Source organism: Cydia strobilella, chromosome 8 (genome assembly GCF_947568885.1).
Source record: "Cydia strobilella chromosome 8, ilCydStro3.1, whole genome shotgun sequence".
In the NCBI taxonomy this organism is placed as follows: Eukaryota; Metazoa; Arthropoda; class Insecta; order Lepidoptera; family Tortricidae; genus Cydia; species Cydia strobilella.
Window position 1 is genome coordinate 11,467,647 of NC_086048.1, and position 23,428 is coordinate 11,491,074.

Consider the following 23,428-nt stretch of genomic DNA (forward strand, 5'->3'; position numbering starts at 1 on the left):
TTTTAGTTTTAACTGTTATTCTGTTAAAAGGAGCTAAAGAGTCCCCGGCAAGCTCGGCCGAATTTCACCTTCCCATACAAACGGAGTTTCGTTCTCATTTTAAAACTGCGTGTTGGATTGTAATGAGACTTTGCACATACAATGAAATGAGGTATATCTAGGTCTGTAATTCTAATTAGTTTATAAAATATAGCTCTAGTATATAAAACAAACGAAATAGAGCAAAAATAAGTTTTGTATGAAAAATTGAAATTCGCTGTATTTTTTTACTATGGTATTTGAAGCTACATAAACTAATTACTTACAGCTAGGTCTGTACCTTTGTTTGTATGGAGAACCGAGCTTGCCGGGGACTCTAAAGGCTCCATACTTTGTCTAGAAGGTCGCCAAGACCCACAAAGGGTTGTAGCGCCAAAGGAAGTAAGTAAGTACTTTGTCTACGACTTTCTGGCAAAATGACATGACCCGTTATGTTATGTACAGTCAGCAAAATTATTAGCTTAGCACCCCTGCATATAAATATGTAGATTACGCAAGGGTGCTAAGCTAATTGTTTAGCTGCCTGTACATAATGTTGGCTTTTCTACTCTCTAGAATATGATAAGTACCGCGATCTACTTATTGAATATCTATGTAGATAAGTTATCACCAAGACAAATCTAGGTAGGTACGGCACAGTTTACAGATGTGTCATCTTACAGGCATATCAAGTGTGGTACCTACATAGTCTACAAACATGGGTATGGGTATATTTATACTAATTATTTTAGATATTTTTTGCTTGGTTTAACTATTGTTTAGGGTTAGGGTAGGGTTAGTCAACTAGGAACCCTTATAGTTTCGCCATGTCCGTCTGTCTGTCTGCCCGAGGCTTTGCTCCGTGGTCGTTAGTGCTAGAACGCTGAAATTTTACATGGATATGAAAATCAATAAATGCGACAGTGGTAAAAGAAAAAAATATTTTTTTTTTAGGGTACCTCCCCTACAAGTAAAGTGGGGATGAACATTTTTTTTCGCTCCCACCTCATAGTGCGGGGAGTCGATGGATAGGTCTTTTAAAATAAATAGGGGTCGTCATAAACCATATTTTGATAATTATAATATTTTCGGAAATAATCGGTCCGAAAAAAAATCGTGCAAGTAAAGCTTAGTGAATACTTTAAAGGAAATCTATAACGAACATGATCGATTAAATCATTTTTGAGTTTTTGCAAAAAGTCTTCCCTTCTTAGTAAAAGTGCGGCTAAGGCTAAGGCGAGGCCTTTTGCTTGTTACAATACAGATACTGGATACAGATACCCAAAAATATCTCCTGTTTGTGGCAGTCTATTATGACGGACAGGTAACTAGTGTAACTACGGAACCCTAACTGCGCATGACCCGACATGCTCTTGGCCGGTGTTTTTAGACTAACTTTCAGATAGTCTCGACGATTACTGGGTCTAAAAGTGCCTACAACATTAGTATAATCACTTGTTTAATGCGGTCGCGATCAAATTGTGCATACTAATTGTGTGTACTAATTTGACACCGTGCACAGATGCGATTTCATCGTTACAAATTACAATGTCCGAGTAGGCAATTAAAATAACAATTTGTGTTCGCGGCCACTTCCGAAAGAAACGGGGACAGCTTTAAATTATAAGTGTAGGTATCAAGTGCTAATGTATTGCAGAAGGTTGACTTTCATTGCTACACTTGTCGAGTTGTTATCATTGAGTTGCATGTGTTCATTCCATTTAAAACTAGGTAAAGGTAACGAGTGTGGGATTACTTATCACATATATTGTCTTATTTGTATCTTGAAGTGCATTTCCCATTAGAGTGGCTATCAACTCCTATAACTACCTACTAACTACAGTAGCTAATGAATTGATGATATCATGGCGGAAAGCACGACGTTATGTAAGCGAAGTGAATTGATGAAGATGAATTCATCAATTCACTTCGCTTACATAACTATTATATATTTACTTTTCAGTTGGACAATTTCAGTTATATGGACGCCACACTGAAGTCTTTAAGGGGAACATCTTAGAAATTGGACGATAACGAAGTAAATTGTCTACACCAATTTCACACCAGTTTTTTTATTGAATTAGACTCGAGTTAGTGAAGATTGTGGGCGACGAGCGTGACCAGTAATCGACACGATAACTCGCGCGTAACTCGAAAAAATCGCATAGTACGATTTTTTTTACAAACTCGGCTAGTAAAGACAAAGCCCGTAAGATAGTTATCAAAATCGCCATCACAGATTACGTTGACGTTCTCATTCAGTGAAGCAGGAATTAAATTCGCGGTCATCCATCACAAGGCCAGCGGTTTTTGTCGTTCAAACGCACTCGGCCGTTACAGTTTTTAGCAACGATCTCCAATTTATCATGAATAAACTACAATTTGGAACAATAGGACGTCTAAGGCTAGGAAAAGATTAATTTCCGAAACATTCCCGGTAGTGAGGTTCCTTTGGCTACGCGTTGAATTGAAATCTAGTGCTCGCAATCAAGGCTGAGATATTTCATATTGCCATCGTAAATCATTTTTATTGATGTCGCATACCGTACTTGATTAAACGACGTCTACCAGTACCATTACAATTAAAATAGATTAAAAATGTAGGTAAAGTTTACTCGATTTAATTAAAAATACAGATTTAGTAATTTCATTTGGAGTGTTGTGGTAGACATAGCTGGTTTACGATCTTAGCATCTTGCCAAATCATTTGTCATGCGGTCAACATCAAACAGACATGGCTGTTTTGAACAATCATGCAAGTCTTTTAATACCATCTGCTTGTTTATGTCAATAGGGGATATTACTGCAATGTTCTGCCACCAGAGTGCAGCACTAGCCTTTTTAGTAAACCATAGAGTAACTTATACATACTGTACCTTTAACAGGTTTTTGACAAGTTTTCAGCGATAATAAAATATGACATTGATGAACAAAGGCGGTTTGTTTACAGAGGACCCACCGGGAAACGCGAATCCGAAATTTCGCTATCTGCCTCTTTATCGCTCGAATATGCAAGTGACAGAGATGTTAGATAAAGAAATTTCGATTTTCTTGTTTCGCGATAGACCCTCAGGTTGTGGTAGCGGCGCACCCTACGCAGTTTCGCGTAATATTCCCTATTGCATTATACCTCGTACAGTCAATTGTAGAAAAAACTAGCACGTATGTGACTATGTACTTACCTAAGTTTGTAATACATTATTGCCTTGCGACATCCAACAAGACTAGGTATCGAAAAGAATGAATATCTACAGAGTTTATCACACTCTTCAATTATAATTTTCGTATCAACTGTTAAAAATAACTTGGACAAACACTAGTGCAAAGATACGTGAAAGATACTAACGATGTTGTTTCAATAATAAAAGATTTTCGTATGCTCGTAACTAGTGGCATTTTATTTTAATTTTATAACTTACAATATATGAATTATATTATTATATATGCATAATCGTCTGGTAACGTAAAATAACGGTCAAGTTCGAGCAAGTGTCACACAGATACAGTCAACAGCGCAAAAATATAACAATTTTTACATAAAACGTACACATTTTTTTTTATACCACGTCGGTGGCAATCAAGCATACGGCCCGCCTGATGGTAAGCAGTTACCGTAGCCTATGGACGCCTGCAACACCGGAGATATTACACGCGCGTTGCCGACCCTAACACTCTTAATTCCTAATTCCTTATGCGATGCTGAATACTGCATATTTTCGTAAACAGTGAAATACTTAATGGTTTGATCTTATGCTACAGTCTAGAAGAACTGGGATTAGGTAAGTTTCAGTTAATTTTTCATCTACGTTTTATTTACAAAAAAAAAACAACCATAATCAATAACTAGTGAAGTGACTGTTTGATTTCTGTCATAGATATAGAGAAACAAGAAGCTAACCTCACAACACAACCACATTTACATAATAAATAAAAAATCAAAGAGATATACTGAGACAAGGTTGTTTTAAAGACAATAGACAAGCACTAATTACGTTAACCATGATACTAACAACCGATGGCTACTTATCATAATAATAATAGGCGGTGAAGATTTTTGTACCGACAATGGGACGTTTGACTGTTTAGCTCTAATCTGTTTATGAGTAAGAAAGCGACTGGTAGCTTAGTTTTCGCGTAACAACGTATATATTAGCATAATTTATGTAAAATAAAATAGCTTAAGTAACTACTTATATAATAAAATAGCTTAAGTAGTTACTTATAGCTTAAGCAACTACTTATAAAAAAAAAGAACATCCGCAATGTATTTGCGAAAAGTATTACATATTTTCTTTAGGTATCACAGATTAAACACCGTGTTTTAAGAGAAAATCACTCGTCGTTATGTTAAATACATATTTGAAATTGCGATTGCGATTTTCGCGTTTCCCGGTAGGCCCTTTGTAAACAAACCGACTTGATGCATCAATGTCATATTTTATTATCTCGGTAAAAACTTGTCCAACAATAGTTTAAGGCACAGTATGTATAAGTTACCCTATGGTTTACGATAGGTGCTAGTGCTGCACTCTGGCGGCATAACATTGCAGTAATACCCCCTATTATAATGGCAAAAGTATCGCTTCCTAATCGGATGAAAATCTAGTATTCCGATGTAAATATAACGATTCCGCGAAACGAGTTCAAGGCATCTGATGTCAGAGCATGTGAAAAGGCAAACGAGACAAGGAAGGGCGATGAAGGCCACATATGCTGTCATGTTATTCACGATGCTCATGGAGGGCGGGTGAGCATTCGCTTCAAGTATACCAGAGTAAGAGCCATTTCGAAATTCACGGCAACTCCAGTCCAGTATATAAACTAACTCACAATGCATCTTCCTCGAACTGACATTGGTGCAATTAAGAGTGTGTTTTATTTGACGCAGTCGCTAGCGTTTAAAGCAGCGTAAATTTGGAGATCACATTTTTAATAGCAACCTAATACTATGATGGTGACAAACAAGCGTAACAACTAATGGTTAGCGGCCTTTCCGTATTCTATGGCCGCTTTACACATGCGCGTTCACACGTGTAGGTACATACGGTAGCCCTTAGGACTACCTTGGTTAAACTCGGTCTAAACTCCGGCAAATTTCACGTTCGCGATAGAAGTTTTATAAAACCATTGTTCGAAAATCTAACCTTTTTTAATTTCATCATACAGGTCGTTCCTTACCAAAGAAAAAACAACATTAACTACGAGTACGTATAGGTTCGCAGCGGCCGTTACGCTGGTTCTTTGATAAAACGGTAGCCGCGTAATAAGGATAAAACTACTGCAGGTACTCACATATGCACGTAATCTCAAAGGCCACAGCAGCGATATCCGACCGGAACTGATCACATTTCCTACAACCTGACCTTTGGTCGAACATTCGAGATCCGTGAGAAGCCCACGCTGTTTTAATCACAACCAGCAGCGGCAACTTTGTCAATATTGTTGGTCGTTAATTTTATTTGGCAGACTACGCTTGCTGGAGTTAGCATAAACTCAATAATGTCGTCACCTTCTTGCGTGAAGGTATGTGCGAATGATTGTATACCTAGTCTACTTTTAAAAGCTGTAATTAATCGCCTAATCCATTTATAAATTCATCCATAATGTAGATACTTAACATCCCAATGTAAGTCCTAGTCTGCCTCTATTTAAAATAAGACAATATATTATATTATGTACTGTTGTGGCTAGGTAAATATTATGGACCCTCTTTGGGCCGCAACTATGTTAATTGGTCGATCTAAATATTTTGAACATGTATGTGCATAATAAAAAATGCTGGGCAAAGGGTATGAAAAGAGTAGACAAGCCAAAATTACAGGTGATTTAAAAAAAACTGTATAAAACTACCGGGGAAATACTTGTACATAACTTTTGCCACGGAAACAGTAATTTGCTAGTTACTTATCATTATATCATTACCTATATTAATATTCTACTTGGCACAAACGTGCGTGACTGTTGTGAGTCTTACGAGTTAGACATTTCGTCTTTAAAGGACCAGCGATTAAGACTATTTCTTGCAAACTTGGCAATCCTTGTGCTAGATGCCTACACTACATAAGGCGTTACATTAATGGGACTGCAGTTACAAGGAGATAGCTAAGTACTCTTTTAGTGCTAATGTATACCCAGAACGCTTAAAATGTGATCGTGTAACCATTTAGAAAGTAAGAATTAATCTTCTGCTGCTACAGTTAAAAAATATTCAATCAACAGTAGTTTACAGTATACGTATAGTAATTATCTATCTACAAAATGCTTTCGAGTTATATAGAGAAAAAAACTTGAATTCTTTCAAAATTCTAGAAGCTAGACAGAAATAGTCCTGTAAATAATTAATTATCACCTAATCAATATCTATATATATAAACGTAAAAGTCCTGACTAACTGACTGACTGACTGACTCACTTAAATCAACGCCCAGCCCAAACCGTTGGACCTAGAGAGCTGAATTTTTCAGAATAGATAGCTTTTATGACGTTAGTAACCACTAAGAAGGGGTTTTTCAAAATTCATCCCCTAAGGTGGTGAAATAGGGGTTGAAAGTTTGTATGGAAATCATAAATTTTTTTGAGTGCGGGACTTGAAACTTTGTATAAAGGCATATTATTAAAATACTAGAAAAGTAATTTCAGCGTTTTTGAAAATTCATCCCTTAAGGTGGTGAAAAAGGGGTAGAAAGTTTGTATGGAGGTCAAACATTTTTTTAAGTGCGCGACTTGAATCTGCATAAAGGCATGTTATTAATACAAGAAAAGTGATTTCAGCGTGTTTAAAAATTCATCCCCTAAAGTGGTTAAAAAGGGGTAGAAATTTTGTCGTGGTCCTAATTTTATTTTAAGCTAGGTACTTGAAACTTCATAGAAATATATATAATTAAGAGAAAAACTTATTTCAGCATTATTGAAAATTCATCCCCCAAGGTGGTAAAAATGGGGTTGAAAGTTTGTATGGAGATCAAATATTTTTTTGAGTGCGGCAATTGAATCTTTGTATAAAGGCATATATTATTAGAATACAAGAAAAGTAATTTAAGCGTTTTTAAATATTCATCCCCTTAAAGGGTTAAAAAGGGGTTCAAAGTGAATCTATTACAAATGCTTTGAAACTTCTTAGAAAGGCATTGCATAAGATTCCATAAAAGTTATTTCAACGTTCTTAAAAATTCAACCCCTAAAGGGGTTAAAAAGGGGATGTAAGTTTATATGTGGTACAAATTTTCTTTTAAGCTAGGAACTTGAAACTTGGTAAAAAGGGCATTATATTAAAATAGACGAAAATTGATTACTTACACCGTTTTTGAAAAGTTTGTTTTAATAGTTTCGGGAGCGAATATTTTTTTTAAATAGGGTGAGAGGGATTATATCGGGAACAATTTTTTTTCAGTCAGGGTCTTGAAACTTCGTAGTTCGTGCAAGACAAATTTCATGCGTTGTATAATTATTAACAAATGATTAACCGTCCCTACTGATATTTTTTGCTGCATAATGTTCTATATTATGCTCATGTAGAATATATAACCAACAACATACAAATCCACGCGTACGAAGTCGCGGGCAACAGCTAGTAAACCTATATTTTCAATGCAACCTTGTAGCCTAATACACACCAGCACACCATACATCAAGGTATAACGTAGCTATTTCTCTACCTATTTATTACGTTATTTTCTGATATAAACAATAGGAATAGATGAGGTAAACTGTAATGTAAATTTAGTAGCCAGATCCCCAGCTTCCGCCGAAAGCAGAAATGTTATTCTAATCTCTATTCGGGCGCTGACAAACGTTCAACTAAAAAAAAACCAGTGCGCTTTAGGAAGTTCATAATCCGCAACATTTCATGGTTAATATGATTATGGGCATAGTTAAATATATATATAATTTTTTATTATTATTGGGGTGTTGTGGGCCTTTGAGTGCCACGTCGACAAGCAGTGATCTATTGTGACGGCCCTTTAAAGTTCACTACTAATGCCCGTTGAATCCAGGAAATTCCAGATTGCAGATTCCAGAATGCTCTGTACCTCATAGGGTTGCAATACGTATCGCCCTAAGTAGTGGGCTCCAGTTACCTCTTAGCATGAAATTTGGGGCAATCAATAAGAATACCAGCTACGGGTTTAGCTGCTAACGATTCTATGTGGCAGGGAGCGTCCTGTCGGGTCAAGCGTCGGTTGAGCATTTCTAAACGAGAATCGTTTGCTGCCAAATCTTTGAGGCGTCACGCCTCTTTTTATGACAACCAATTAGGGTCGTGCAATAAGTATATAAAAGAGTTTAGTTTAGTTTATCACATGTATACAATTTTCACACAGGTAAAATATACGTACATTTCAGCTTGTTACTACAATAAGAATTAGAATTGAACATCAAAGTATAAATAAAGTTACAATTAATATTAGTAGTTAACAAAACAATGCAAATAGAAATAAATACTAAAATGTCACAATAGTAAAAAATAAAAAACAATGTCAATACAAGAAAAAATTAAATCAGTTTCAGTACTAGAAAGTACAAATAATAGTAAATGATGTCAATATATAAAAAATAAATACTAAGTCTAAAATATAATAAAATAATAAAAAAGGATTAAGTATTAAATAGATCTAGTACTGTATAGTACGCATCGGCGTCGGTATTGTTGTAGGGTTCTGACCTGAACTTCACAAACACGTGTTGACCATCGTAGTCGGTCTATCAGTTTCATTCATGCCGACACACACAACATACAGCATGTTTCAGGTTTTCCGTTTATTTAATAATTTATTAAATAGGATTAATCATTAATCGCTACTATATAATCAACCTCTTCTGTTTAAGTAGACATATATCGACACTTGAGACATAAGACGGACAGTAAAATAATACATTTCGATGCTAGTGCGAAAAGTATGTCATTACTTTACGAGTACCGAGATATACGAGTAGACTCGGGACGAGTGAAGAATGACATTTCTATATTATTAATTCTGTGACATTATTGACATTGACATTATGAAGAAGTGTTTTTCTAGCTTTTATTCGACTAGAATTGATTTTGTTATTATTATTGAACCCACTTCAATGAAAGTTTTTTTTTTTTCAAATGCATGTTCTATAAGACAGAAACAATTGTAAATATTAAAACATTGTACTATTATTACCTAAATATCGTTATTTATGATTATTTGTGTATCGTATATTTATAAAAATAATATCGAATGTTGCCTTTGGAAACTTAAAACATTCTTGCAGTAAGAAAATTCGCCTCTTCTTTGACAGGCGTTCCATTCCATTCAGACAACTTATTAAGAACGGTTTTTCAACATTAAAAAATAAACGTGTTATAATACTTATAATGATGAAGAGGTAAGTAATAAAATATGAAATATGGTAACAGTAGGTTTTTATGTTGATTACGACGTTTAAATGAAACTAATATTAACACTCATCAATAAGTAGTCATGAATTGGAACAAGTAAAAATTTTAAAAAATTGGAAAAGTAAAAAGCGCTAGTTCGCGAAAACCAACTTTCCGCACGCTAAACAGCCACGAAAAGTAGCACTTTTTGAGCAACTGTATTAAAAAACATATTTATTTGACCTTGTCATAGCTAATTATAAAAAAAATTGGCGGCGTGCGGAAACAATTGATTTCAGTTAAATTTAATAAAATCGGAAACATTAATTTATTACACAATAGAGCATTTTGTTTCCGACTCACTATTCTCATAAAAGACCTGCTTATTTTTTTTATTTAAGTAACTAATGTAAAAACTGTAACGTTCGTTACAATGGAACGTTCATAGACTTTGTCATTACGTGTTTAAAAACATCCTGTGTGTTTATATACCTACGTCATTATGACGAAACCGGCATGAATTGTACGCACCTGTGGTAAAAACTCCAAAAAGTCAAGTCTGCGAGAAACCTTCCTCTCCCTTATTCCCTTTAGAAATAATCCGTCTGAGGATTATAGCTCCATGAGTTAAAACGTGAAGGATAAAATGATATTTTCTCCTGTATGCTCGGAAATGTTCGCTTTATTGTATCAAAACTAGTACGGGAAGGTGTTCATTATGTCAAAATAAGTTTTTGGTAAAAATTTCATTTTTCTAAAGTACCTAAATTCTCGAGTTATCCAATAATCAATATATGAAATGCTAAAAACCATCTTATTTGTTTAAAATTATTAAATAATAGGGTTGTTGACACATGTTGAATTTTATAACTAAATCTAGTTAAATGATAGAAAATGAGCAATTTATCACAATAAATTGGAAACTTAGTTTCATAATTTTTTTTTAAACTTCCAAATAGGAAAAAAATAATCGTACCATTCGATGCATTTTATTTAAAAAAATAGTGTAAAGCAACAATATACATAAACGCAATATTTCACTGACAATATCGTAATTTCCTTGTTTTCCATACATCAAAACATCGAAATAGCGACGTTACATGGTGACGTCACGATGTATTGCTATTTTGTTAGAAGAGTTTCGTCAGTAAAGTGCGGGTGCCAGACTTTGACCATCATTTGTGACTTTTGTATTGCTTAAAGACAATGGGTCCCATACAGACATTTGATCCTCAAAACAAACCTGATCGACTGATATCATTCATAAAAAATTGTCAAATACCCTATTGTTTGTACGTTTGGTATTTTACAAATGAATACGATATTTTATAATTGTAATTTTGAACAAAATTGTAAACGTAAAAAAAAGTTTTGTTTGAAACGTGATTGACGTTTTTGATGTGAGGATCGATTTGAGTGATATTTGATGCTTAAATAATGATTGATTTATTTTACCTCATTTCCTCGCATGTTTGGAGAAATGCACTATAGGTATATGCCTCGGCAGGAACAGCAATTCGTGAATTCGTGTTTTATGTCAGACTCCGCTTAGCGGTTACAAAATCGAAACTCATCCACGCATTGCCCTTTCCTGGCCTCTGCAATAATGTACTTACCTACTATTTATTTTTTAGACGTGTATAATTTTGTTAACTGTATATAAATAACCGTATTTAAAAGCTAAAACTAAAACATCCGGAACGATCCGGAACGACATGTGCCAACGGTTAACCGGTGTTTATTTTATTAACTGAAACCTAAATGCGATTCTCCATTAATTTAAAACTTTTGGTAGGTAATAAATTAGAATCGTATTGGTTTATGTACCTACGCTTCCGCTAACACGAAAACCAAATAGGCGGGAAACACGACTTACAATCCACCACCCATTTGCAACTTTACTTAACCAGAAGAAATGCATTATTTTTATATATATATCTAATACAGGATTTAAGATTCAATTTTAATTAAACGTCTTCTGAATGTTGATTGACTCAATTTAGTCAGAACCTACATGTTATCTAGATTAAGTCTTTTTTGCATTCGGGAAGCATCCTGACATTCCTGACTAAAACAAATTGTATGCATTGCATATACCTACTAATAGATTGTAGACCGGTTTGAGCAGGGCCTAAACCTTTTTATATCAAATGCATAGTCTAGCTCAAACCGGTTTATATGTACATATAATAACTTCTAGAGATGGCGTATATTTTCTCCTATTTAATAATAGCTGGCGGCACATTACATGGCGTACGTTGCGTTCCACTGAATTTATTACGCCGTCCTATCCCATACTTAATTCGAACGATAGCATCACTAACAGCAACACTCTTAGCTGATCATCTGTGGACCTTATGTCCTTGCAAGAAGGTTAACGAATTATCAGTTATCATTGTGAACAATGGTCCAGTAAGAGCACCATCGAATTAACCACCATCAACGGTCATTGTCCTATTTGACGTTACGTAACCACATGACTGAAGGATACAGTTTAAATAGCATTAACAGGTAATTTGAATCAACAATTATGAAAGCATACTCTATGTTATTATAGTTATGTTGCTGACGCATGGCATCCATATTTTATTTGACGAAGCAGGATTAATTAGCTGACGCATCCGCTTTTTGAACGAATTGGAAATTAATGGTTATTATTAAGCCAATACTTTTTCGATTTATTAATAAGTAAATACAATATTTTCCGCCTTTATTTGAAAGAACAACTTCACTAACTGCAAAAACACGATAAAAATATTTTATCTCCATTATCATAAATCTACAGATTATTTCAAGAGTCTCTTCAAGTATCCATGGTCATATAAGATGAATCGGCGACAAACAAACGTCAAGAGATACGTTAGTACATGACAGCTGACAGTTACATAATGACGTCAATGCCTGTTGGTAATGATGTTCGTGAGGATAATTAAACGGTTAATAATAAAGTCAATTTAGGTGCTCTGTCTATACAGTGATTTTGTGGTTGTCTGGACATTGTCTGAAAGATTCATAATATGTATATAAGTAGAGGTATAATTACAGATGTGCAAGTTGCGGAAAGTTTTCAAAGTTGGAAAACTTAGAAGTTTCGTACAAAAAAAATGACGTTTCCGATTTTTTTTCTTGTGGAAATTTCGCAATTTTGGAAACTTTCCGACGGCACATCAGTAGGTATAATGTAGGTCATACTGAACAACGATGGGGCCATGGCCACCTTCGAAATCGCGAAAAAAAAAATTGTTATCATAATTGACAATATCGACATAGGTATAAAGTATAAATGACCAAAACGTATAAAACAATTGATTTTTTAGGGTTCAGTATAAATGGGACCCTATTACTATGACTCCATTGTCCGTCTGTCTATCTGTCACCAGGCTGTCATGACCCGTGCTAGCTAGACAGTTGAAATGTTTACAGATGATGTATTTCTGTTGCCGCTATAACAACAAATACTAAAAGCAATAGATAATGGTACGGCACCCTTCGTGCGCGAGTCCGACTCGCACTTGGCCGGTTTTTTACGTTTTCAGGGTTGACCATATAGTAAAAGTTGTACAGCGTGACCTAGGTATTAGGTTTATATTCACTTCTTAGACATAAGATAACCAACAAAAGCACCCTGTCTAGTCTTGTTGCCCAAGTTTGTCAATAACAGACATTTGCATTCAGTTTTCGCAGCTTTGTAATATATATGCATGAACACAATATACGTGGACGTCGGTTACCAATATTAGTCACGTTTACCCTAAAACAGGGGTTGCCAAACTGTGCGGCGCGGCGCCCAGGGCGCCGCGCCGTAAACAATAGAGGGGCGCCGTGAGGCAATTCATGTCACCATGTTACCTATCTATTTCTAATAGCCTAGCTAGATTAGGGCGCCGCCGCCGAAATTTTAAACTTGCAAGTGCGCCGCGGACTGCAAAAGATTGGGAGGGTTTAAACCTACTGTTGCTACTACTACTGTATTGTGCTCCTCAAGCTCACTTATTGAATATGTTTGTTTTGCATTTAAATCTCCAATTACATAGATATACGCCTCTTTATCAAAACCGATGTTAAAATTCATGAAATTGATTATGAAAGGAAATATTTATCTCGGATTTACCTCGAATAATGGTATAAAGATGTCCACTGTGTAGTATAACAAGAACTTTTATTGAAGTTAAATGAAACAGTGATAAAAAATGTCGTTAAACAGTGATAAGACTGGGTATCTCGTTTGAACAAGACCATGGTTGCTAAATTGAACAAGTCTCTGTTTTAGTTGGTGATAAATATGGTTGTCGGGATACAAAATTTTTGCTGACTGTACCTTTTTAGGGTTCCGTTCCGTACCAAAAAGGTACAAAAGGAACCCTTATGGCGCGACTCCGTCCGTCCGTCTCTCTGTCACATCGCTAAGTATCTCGAGAACTACTAAAGCTATCGATTTGAAATTTGGAATAGTCATGAACAACGCTAACCCGGATCGGACATATTGAAAGTGTTATTTTTTTATTTTATTTATATTAAATATGAAAAATGCCCCATATAAAGAAGGGATAAATTTCAATGTCTAGATACTAGTCGTAGTAGGGATATCGGTTGAAAGAGCTAAAATGGTAGTTTTATTTTTTTTTCATAGTGAAAAAAAAATATTTATGAAGGAAATTGGACCCCCCCTCCTTATCTCCGAAGTTTACCAATGAAAAATAATGAATTTTTACATAACATTAACATTATCATAAATATACCTTTGTTGTTTTGTACAATAAAGAGTTTATACATGAAAGGAAAAATATAATCACGTCTCGATCTTAAATTATTTTTTTAATTATCAAAAATCTTTTCCGAATTGAATTTGCAGTTTTGCCACCTTTGCGAGTTTTAATGAGATTTCAATTAAAACACCTTTTTATAAATAAAATAAAAATTGTTGAAATCAGTTCACATTTTGGTTCACATGCTAAAGAATTATCCCTGAAAAACTAACATTCATACTACAGGTCTCGCAAATTAGTTAGCCGATTTGCCAATAGATGGCGCTGTACATAATTATGCTTAGTATACTTCTAGTCAAGTATTTTGTGTTTATAGTACATGAGATAATTGAAAGTTTGGACGGAACCCTCGGTGCGCGTGTTAAACGAACTCGCACTTGATCGGTTTTTTAACAGCTTCCAACAACCAACTCATCAAAACGATTCTAATCAGCCAAAAGTAGTGAAGTTGCGGTTTATTACACGACTGCCCAAAAAGAAAAAGAGTGTATTGTTAACACTATATGAACTTAGTCAGTTTGATAAAAGTGATGTCGCTTTATGAAAATGTGCCATTTTCAATCAAAAGGGTACTTATTGTTGGTTGTCATTAAGGCGCTATTTCCATACAGCTTCAATTTGAAATCAACCTTATTGACAAGCGACAATGTGGTACCTTTTGGTTGAAAATGTCACATATCATGATAATGATGCCGATATAAGGCAAGGGTCGTACGGAAAGTTAGGTAGTAAACATAGTGAAATTACCTAAAGTCAGATATCCTTGGGTCACTACTCACTACCGTCCTTGTTGATTTTTGAATAATCATTAAAGGTAATAGGGTTGGGGTCCCTTTGACATAATTATTGAAAAGTCATAATGTGTCATATTATCATTAGTTATAATTCTGAAACCGTTAACTTTTCAGGATTTTCGTAAGGTTATCCTATAGATACTAGGTTTGGTTAGGTTTGTTTTATGACAATGCTGAAAAGTTACGCGTTTCTGAGAAAACCCAAATTATGACTAACGAAAATGCGGACAAACAATACATTATAACTAAAAACTTTTTGGGAAACAATAGAGACCCACTAATATATATTTCTGGAAAGCGAATCCGGTATCCATGATTGGTGAATAATCAACTCGTAAGTTGGATTAACTCCAAACAGCCGAAACTGCATAAACTGCATTACGCGCGTAAACTTGATTTACAGTGCATGTTAAACAGGCTAATTATGTTGCGATTCATTTTGGTGTCAATTAAATTTAACCAACCGAGAATAACCCCTAAACTTTATCATCTAATCTCTGATTACGTTTGTGTGTTTATGTCAAGAAGTTTCAGATATTTTCTTAAAAACTGAGTTTATCAGAGAGTGAACATACTTATAGTTTACAGTAAGTACTAATGAGGGTTGTCACGTAACAATTTTTGGATTTGCCCGGCCATGGGAAGCTTTCAGAAAAATGTCGAATTTTTGTACTGTGAATGAAATTTCCCATTTCCTAAGGGGAAACTTTTTGTAATTTTGTTCCAGTTTTTTGAAGACTTTTTTAACTTTCTGCAACTTTCCTATAGGTAGCCACACATTGCTATTTCCATTCACTTTGGATAAATCCAAATATAAAATTTCCTTTTTAACGCCGAATTTCATTAAATTGTTTAAGTAGTTTAGCAGTTAAAAGGTTTTTCACAACTGATAAGGGCTTACAATTAGCCCTCAACGTTAAATGTAACATGTTTACCATACCTAGTTATATAGTGAGACTATTGAGCGTGGCGCGTCAGTGGGACGTCACGGGCCCACTTAACTATGCACCCCTCCATTATAAGAAAGCATCCAAAAAACTATTAACACATATGGTGTGTTGTAAAGCTTATAACATTACACAAAAGCCTACTACGTATTCTATAAAATATATGGCCCAATTAATGAACCCAGTGTTTCATTAAAACGGATGTGACTTGAGTTGAGTAGCAAACGCCTGTATGTTTAATACAGGTGGCTGCTTAATAACAGATGGGCCATAGGCTTATTAGCCACCATCGCGCGTGGTCTCACAAGTTTACAGCCAAAAACAAAACTGGGAGAGTGTAAGTATAGTTAAACCTTCTTGAAATAATAATTTGGAGATCATAATCAATTACTCCCAAGAATTAAATCAGGCGATACACCTAATAGTAACTCCTAAATCAAATGTGCAATTCAACACCTTAGTACCTATATAACTGATGTAGGCACAAGCGATATTAGCGATACTCGTTGCCGATATATGAATCACTTTTAAAACAATAAGAAAAGTTTTGTTTATAAAACACAAATCATAGTTATTCACATTCGGCCGTGACTTATAGACTAGTTATGATCCTTCTTTGGATTTCTTTGATGAGGCTATTAATATAAACTAAAGTTAGACATCCAAAACACGAACTTTACAAGAGAACAAAAAGTCAACAAACAAAATTCCAATCGTAAATTAATCAGAAATGCATTTAAATTCTTATTAAGCGCCGCTATCAAATTATTGTTTACTTACGGCGAGTCAAATTCGATCTTATTGCACTTATAACTAGGTAAAATATGTTTTGGAACGCACCGTTGTGGATTCGGAGGAACACACGAGTGGCGCGGTGGTCGCGCGGTAACTGAGAGCGATCGGCATATCGGCAATGTTGGTGCCGAGCATGTGACCGCCAGCCTCATCATGTGTGACGGTTTTCACGTGTTAATACGAAATTAACAAAGAAACCTATGAAATTGTATATACTTTTTATTGTTATAACTATCGTTTATTTGTATTCTTGTATTTTTGGGGACGTTCCACTTTATTCTTTATACTGAAATGGAACTAGCTGCAGCGGCAACTACTTATGGGTTGCGGTGGTCCACCTGTGTTACACATAAAGCTGGGTAGTCAATTCACAGGATTCTTCATATAAAATAATATTTAAAAAAAAAACCTATTTAACCAAGGAATTTATCTCCCTAATACCCAAGTCACGAGTGCGCTACGGTTTAAATTACATATATTATCGCTATAAAAAATTAAACCGCTGATTTAACGATCGTTTAGTATTCCGATCGAAGTATGAGATAAAACTCGATAAAAAGAGTTTATAAATTGTCCTTTCTTTAGTGTTAGTTGAAGTAGGTAACGTATTAATCGGGGTAACGTATTAATCGGTATTTTTTTTTAATTTTCTGGTATAATACCTATAATGACTTATCTTGATTAATCAAAAACTTTACCTTGTCACCTTTTTAAAACGTATAATAGAAATATCTTTACAAAAAAATTGGAATAAATGAAAAAGGACTTACCAATAAAACTATCTTCGACTGCAAACAGTAGCGCGGCAGTTTTCTCTGATAAGGAAATCGAGCTATCTCGTGATCGTGCCGCGCGGGTGGCAGCACTGGCCGGCGGCGCAGCCTCCGCGGCGCGCGCGCATCATCGCTCCTTCCGTGCACATGCTCGTGTAGGTATGGAGGGCGGCGGGGAATGGAAACCAGAGACATACACCCTGCTCCTGTACTTCACAAATATTAAAGCTGAGCAAATTTAGAATTTTAAATATAAATATCCAAGATACCAAAATGATTGTACGATTTTAACTATAAAACTCCAGTGAGTATATTAAAATTATTTAAAACGGGTTACTCACGTACCTATTATTGTCGAATAAACGCTCGACCTTTATTTTACTTACGAGCATCTGGATGCAGGTATCTGGGAATCTGGGATATAAAACCGGCCAATTGCGAGTCGGAATCGCGCACGAAGGGTTCCGTACCATTACGCAAAAAAATCACGTTTGTTGTATGGGAGCCTCACTTAAATATTTATATTAATCTATTTTTAGTATATTTGTTGTTATAGCGGCAACAGAAATACATCATCAGTGAAAATTTTAACTGTCTAGCTATCAAGGTACAGCCTGGTGACACTGTCTGTCAGTCACCAGGCTGTATCTCACTCATCACTCATAGACAGACAGATGGACAGACAGACAGCGGGACAGAGGAGTCTTAGTAATAGGGTCCCGTTTTTACCCTTTGGGTATGGAACCCTAAAAACCAACATTTAGTAGCTTGGATTAATTTTTCTGATGAACTGTGTGGTTATGATTATTCCAATGACTTAGATTTTATAATTGTAAATGCAAATGCCTCTTGACAATGTTGTAGCTATGTCATGCATTATTCATAGTTAATTCATAGTGGCAGAGGACACGCAATAAAATCATGTATTTTCAAACTATACTAAAATAGGTATGTGATGTGTAAGTATGATTGAAATTATATACCTAATGCTATAGTTTTGACAAAAATCCATGTAAATATCAACCTTACTGTCTTTGCAAGAAGATTCAAATTGGTAAGTCAATTTGGAAATTAAGGTGATCTTGATAATTTTAACACTTCAAATTTAAGTATGAAAATAATAACAATTGTACAATTAAATTATTTATGTATTTTATTTAGGTACCTACTGAGTGTTTTCCACTGGTAAATCGCCAAACATAAAATTCAAGAATATAGGTAACAATCACATAAAAGTATCTAAAATGGTACAAAACAATAACTAAATAATAAACAAAAAAATTATGAAGTCACTGGCTTCTAGTTTAAACACTAAATTATTTGAGCCAATAGGCAAATAAAAACATAATTCATTTACAATAATAAATTACCTATTTTTAGGTATGTACCGTCTATTTACTATTTGATGTTCAGGTCTGTTTTTAGCCTATCCCTATTTTTTTACACTATAAAGACTGTTCACGCTGAAACCCGGCCACGCATGATGCGGTAAATCTACTACTAATTATCTACTATAATATAAATAGAAACATAATATAAAGTTAGCTAGGTTGTTTGTGACTGAGCGTTATATATTCCACAGTACCTATATTTTTTGTCCACGGTCTTCTGACAGTCTTTACCAAACTTTCCAGTTAAAAATATTGTATTATTTTTAATTATATAAACCAAATTATACTTTACTAGCTGTTGCCCGCGACTTTGTACGCGTGGATTTGTATGTTGATGGTTATATATTTTACATGAGCATAAAACATTATGCAGAAAAAATATATCAGTGGGGACGGTTAATCATTTGTTAATAATTTTACAACGCATGCAATTTGTCTTTCACAAAGTACGAAGTTTCAAAGCATTTTGTAATCGTTTCAAACTTTCAACCCCTTTTTAACCCTTTTAGGGAATGAATTTTTATATAAACGCTGAAATTACTTTTCCTGTATTCTAATAATATGCCTATATACAAAGTTTTAAGTCCCGCATTTGATAAAATTATTGATCTCCATACAACCTTTCAACCCCTTTTTCACCACCTTGGGGGATGAATTTTCAAAAACGCTGAAATTAGTTTACTTGGTTTTTAATAATATATCTTTTACCCCAGGTTCGAATTCATAGCTTAAAATAAAACTTGAACCCTTAGGGGATGAATTTTGAGAATCCCCTTCTTAGTGGATACTAACGTTATAAGAACTACCTATTGTGAAAAATTCAGCTCTCTAGGTCCAACGGTTTGGGCTGGGCGTTGATTTAAGTGAGTCAATCAGTCAGGACTTTTACGTTTATATATATAGATTACATTCTCTTTTCACAATACCTAACATTTTTCTGATTATGTTCAGATTGAGATAGCTCTGAGGTGTTTTAACTTTGGTGAATTTGACTTTTTGACAAAAAAATGCCTCCCATATAAAAATACAACTTTCAGTGCTTGGAGTAGAAAGTTTTCCTGACGGTAGAAAAGAGTTTCAAAAAGTATGTTTTTGGTAAGATAATATTTTAATGAGCATAACACAGCTTATGAAAATATAAATACAATTGTGGCATTGTAGTACGAAGAGAGTGAAGATTATCAAAAAACGCTGGACAAGAAATTTAAGGTATGATGGAATATATTCGGCAAAAACTCACAGAAGCCCATACGTTGTAATATGATTGTATTTTTATTATAAATTACAATAATTACAGATTATTAAAATAAAAGAACTGCTTGAATATGTGCACTCGGTAAAAATATATACCAGATCATGCATGGGCGGGTTTCATCGTGTACAGTCTTTAACTAAGAAGTCGTAAGAACTAATTACAACTCATATATGTATGTCATGACTCACTAACCAAACAAAATAAGCAAAATGTTCCTGGCCCCTTAAAAGTATGTATAGGTAAAAAACTAATCTAAATCCCCTCTTAGGATGCGTTGTGCGGGATGTGTTTGTTAAGAACCTATAGAATCATTTGTTTTCCTCGCTCAGCGTGCAGTGATTCTATTGGTTCTTAAAACACATCTCTGGTCGAAACGCAGCCTAAATATACCTACAATACAGCGGTGCACTCCCTACGTGCCTTTACTACAAGAAAGGAAGGCGAGGTCATACTAAAGGTTGATGTACGTAATGCATTTAACTCGGTTGATCGAGGCGCCTTGCTGACACAAGTCAAAGAAAAAATTCCGGAACTTTACAATTTTATTTGGCAATGCTATAGCAATCCCTCTAAATTACTTTTCAAAAATAACCTCTTATTCTCTTCCGTTGGATGTCAGCAAGGTGACCCCCTGGGTCCAGCTCTTTTTAGTCTGGCTATCCAACCAATTATTGAGCGCCTAAATTCAAAATTTAATGTTTGGTATCTTGACGATGGTACCCTGGGTGGCAAAGTCGACGAAGTTGTCAAAGACCTAGAAAGTCTCATCACAGAATTCTCACAAATAGGTTTGACATTAAATTTTTCAAAATGTGAGCTATATTTTATAGACAATTCCCAAAAAGACACAGCAATTCCTAAATTCCAAAATTTCGCTCCTGACATCAAAATTTTAGATTCTAGCTCACTTTTTCTTTTAGGTTCACCCATCTTAGACGAAGCCTTCCCAGGGTATATCAACGACAAACACCAAAATTTTAGTTATTTTTCGGACCGCTTACTCCAAATTAACCCCCACATGGCTTATACGATCATTAAATTTTGCTTGTTTGTCCCCAAATTTACGTATGCCCTTCGATGCAGTCACTTTTGGAAATATCCCCAACTTTTAGCCAAACTAGACGAACTTATAAAAAATACGGTTTTTTCAATCATGAACATTTATTTGGACAACCATCAATGGACTCAAGCCACCTTGCCCATCAGACACGGTGGTATTGGGATCCGTCAAATTTCTAGTATCGCATTACCTGCCTTCCTTTCTTCGGTTCATAGTATTCAAAATTTATTTATCAAAATTCTAAAAATCAACACGTTTAACAGTTTGGACTTACCTTTTTTGTCAGAAGCCATGGATAGCTGGAAGGCTGCTTGCCCCAACAAGGACCTGCCCGAGATGCGCCATTCGCAACATCAATGGGACGAGCCGCTCTGCGTGCTGGTACGTGATAATCTTTATGAAACGGCCACCAGCCCTGCAGAGCGAGCTCGTCTTCTTGCTGGAACGAAATGGGAATCTGGCGCATGGCTGCAGGCACTCCCTTCCAGTAACCTCGGCAATCTGCTGACCAGCAGTACTTTTAGGCTCGCGGTATCACTGCGCTTGGGGGCGGCATGCGTGGCCCCACACCGTTGCCACTGCGGCACTGACGTGTCGAAGTTTGGCACCCACGGCCTCTCTTGCTCCAAGAGCGCCGGCCGCTCTACACGCCACGCCAGTCTTAATGACATACTGCGCCGGGCCCTCGTCACCGCCGGAGCGCCGTCGGTTCTAGAACCGACGGGTCTAGCGCGTGACGATGGGAAGAGGCCAGATGGCATGACACTGGTTCCCTGGAGGCTGGGTCGACCCCTCGTCTGGGACGCCACGTGTGTGGATACCCTCGCGCCGTCCCATCTTCCAGGGACCTCTGCTAGGGCTGGCGCTGCTGCCGATGCGGCCGAGCGTCTCAAGCGGCGCAAATATGCAGCCATTGACACCGGCTGCATGTTTGAGCCGTTTGGTGTGGAGACGCTTGGGCCGTGGGGTCACGGCGCGCACAGCATATATAAGGAGTTGGCCAAGCGCCTAATAGATGTAACGGGTGACCGGAAGGCTGGAGCATACCTCGCCCAACGCATCGGCGTTGCCGTTCAGCGCGGCAACGCCGCCAGCCTTCTGGGCACCCTACCGGACGGCACAGACCTGGGGCCAATTTTTTATTTATAGGACATTTTAGGTAGTTTTAGTTTAGTTTGTTTAGTTCGTAGTTTAATTTATTTTTGTTAGTTTTAATTTGTTTTTAGGTTTATAGGTTAATTTTAATAATAGTTTATAAGTTTTGTTATTGTTTTTTATTTAGTATTGTATTATTTCATAATATTAAATTATTTGTTTATTTCCTACAATACTATTCCTAAAGAAATCTTCGTTAAAAATATTTTTACCCAGGATTGATCAAACTTCTTAGAAAATTAAATAGGTAATGACTATAATGAGTCTTCAAACAACATACCTATTACAAATTTCAAACATGTAAGGCTTTTCCAAACCCTTCACTGCTACATATTAAAAGAGGGGGATGAGTTAAGTTTTTTACCTGTATATTATCACTATTAACACTAGGCGCGATAAGCTAATTATAATGGAAATTGGTTTATAACTTGTCATCAGCGAAAATACGGCTTTAAAATACGCAAACTGATACAAATAGAGTTAACGTCTCGACTCAATTCCGATCCGCAAATCGCACAATTGTTTGAGATTTTGAGCTTTTCGTAGGTATATCACTGATTTAAACTTTCACGATTTTCACAATGTCCAAAGCCTCTATAAAAACTAGATAAAAAAAAACGTTTTTCACATATTATTATTTACTGTGTAATTTTTGTATGTGTATGTGTAACAAGACCAAGTGCGGGTAGTACAGAAACTCGCGCAGCTAGAAGATGTTGATGTCAACGTTAGCCAGTCTTTCTCCGAGATCACGGGAACAACGCCGTCATCTAAACGTCGTAGGTAATTTTAATGTTTTCGTATATTTTTCGTAAAATAAAGCACCTGTACATAAATCACGTATTAGCTAAGAATTTAATTCAAGACTAAAATGTATATTTGCTTTGGTTCTTGATATGATACACAGGTAAGTATGTTATCTAAATCAGTCGGCAATTAATCTCTATTTTGTTCTTGTGTTAGCTATTGGGACACATTTAAAATGCAAACTATATAAATATTCTTCCTATTATCTCTAATGAATCTTAAATTATTACGATATCACATATTTTGAAAACAGGAAATAATAGAACTCAGCCCAAATATTATACGCATACTATATTTTATTATTTATGATGCAGTAACTAA

The 23,428-nt window shown here is 35.6% G+C and overlaps 1 protein-coding gene across 4 annotated transcripts in view; it reads right to left on the reverse strand.

Moving 5' to 3' along the window:
• The window catches only part of LOC134743660 (V-type proton ATPase 116 kDa subunit a 1), a 37,100-nt gene extending 19,528 nt beyond the window's left edge, over window positions 1-17,572 (reverse strand). The window contains exon 1 of one of the 4 annotated variants that reach the window (XM_063677247.1): window positions 17,437-17,572. The gene's annotated coding sequence lies outside the window, so the exon portion shown is untranslated. Of the gene's footprint in view, window positions 1-16,651; window positions 16,796-17,436 lie in introns of those variants that run through there. The other 3 variants (XM_063677246.1, XM_063677249.1, XM_063677248.1) reach the window with 3 other exon arrangements.
• Window positions 17,573-23,428: the final 5,856 nt, after the last annotated feature.